This window comes from Notamacropus eugenii, chromosome 4 (assembly GCF_028372415.1).
Source record: "Notamacropus eugenii isolate mMacEug1 chromosome 4, mMacEug1.pri_v2, whole genome shotgun sequence".
Taxonomy (NCBI): Eukaryota; Metazoa; Chordata; class Mammalia; order Diprotodontia; family Macropodidae; genus Notamacropus; species Notamacropus eugenii.
In genome coordinates, this window is record NC_092875.1 from 271267402 (window position 1) to 271269233 (window position 1832).

The following is a 1832-nucleotide window of genomic DNA, read 5'->3' on the forward strand; positions in this document are numbered from 1 at the left end:
GTATGGAATAACCACACTATTTCTTGTATTTATAACATTTATAACAATGTATTTATAACATTGGACATAGACACAGATATAGTCTCCAACCTACACACAACATATAAATTTGTTATATACTTGAAAACCTGTATAAAGGGGGGGAAGTATTCTTGGAGGTTATTAATTGAAAGTCATTGTTCACAAAATTATAGTACTGGGAAAGATTTAATCTAGTCAATTAACTTCATTTAAATTCAATAAGCCTTTATTAAGTTTCTAAATAGTTGTCTGTACTGTCCTAGGTAGTAGAGATACAAAGAGACAAATCAAATAATCACTTCCTTTAAGAATCAGATTTTACTGGGATAATTATACTGGGTACTAGAACCCAATCCCTTAACTTTACAAATGAGGAAACTGAGGTTCAAATAAATTAAACATGGCTTGTCCAAGGAACAGAAATAGAACCTAGGGTCTGTTAATTCCTAGTTCATATCTCTAGTGTAACATGATCGCTCTATATCACATACACTCATATATATGAATTTGGGGGGACAGAGAAGGGGGAAGCTAGACCTGTGATTTTATTGATTTAAGGGAACTCTTGTTGAAGAAACACATCAATGCAAATGAGAAACTTTGATTGACTAGTCAATGTTACATGGTCAGTGCTAGGACTTAAACCCAGATCTTTCATCTCCAAGGCTAATTCTCTATTTACTCACTCTTCTGCTGAGATACACACAAACAAATACATACATACACACACTTTTGTGTGTAGATATATAGATATCAATATAGACATACCAATATGTCTATAATTATATATCTAATCTATACACATGCATAGAGTTTGTACACATATATATGAACTGCTGGGCGAAACTCACTAAAGTAAAAAGCTTAGCATTTGTTCTTCTGCTTTTGGAAATGAAAATCCTCACAGTATTTCATTTCCATAGATAATATTTGCTTTAAGAAAGTGACAAAAAAACAACTAGAAACAACAACAAAATCTAACCTCTTTGGGCTTAAAAATGTATTCTTGATTTTTTATATTTTAAACCTTAGAGCAACATGTTGGAGCTTTGATTTGTTTCTGTGTAATGTTCATAGTCCATCCTTCTCCACCTCCCCTTACAAGGATGAAGTAGATAAATATGCTTAATCTTGCCTTTTAATAAAGAAAAGAATTCATCCATTTTGTTATGCTCAAGGCTAACTGTATTAGATGGTGCTCTCTTGAAAAATGTTCTTGCACATAAAAATTTCTCTAGGGAAGTTTTGGCACTTTGTGGATCCTTATACATTCTGTATATCAGTAGTGTCAAACTCAAATGGGAGGTCATTAATCTGTACATAAAGATTTCTTTGGGTTGCATATTGGCTTAGTTTTGAAATATAATGTTATTTAGGTTTCATTTTATTTTTATTTATTTGGTTAAATATTTTCCAAATACATTTTAATATGTTTGAGCTACACTTGGTCCACAGTCTCATATTTGACACCTCACATGTTCCTTGGTGATAATGCAGTGTTTATAATGTGGTTATCACTTCATGCATTCAACAAGTGCATGTATAGTGGGAATACAGTAGGACACACAGTGTTAGCGACTATAGGGTACACAGAAGTAAATTGGACACAACCTCGAGGAGTTTCCAGGAACCATTTCAATTAAATATGTTGTAAGGTAAGAAGAGTCAAGGAGAATTGGAAAGCCCAAATTATAACTGGATTTCCCCAAAAAAAATCCTCCTTTTTCTAGTATTTTATCTGGAAGAGAAAGTAAATAGTGAAATGATCAACTTTACAGAGGATACTAAACTCTCCTGAAAGTAACTCCAAG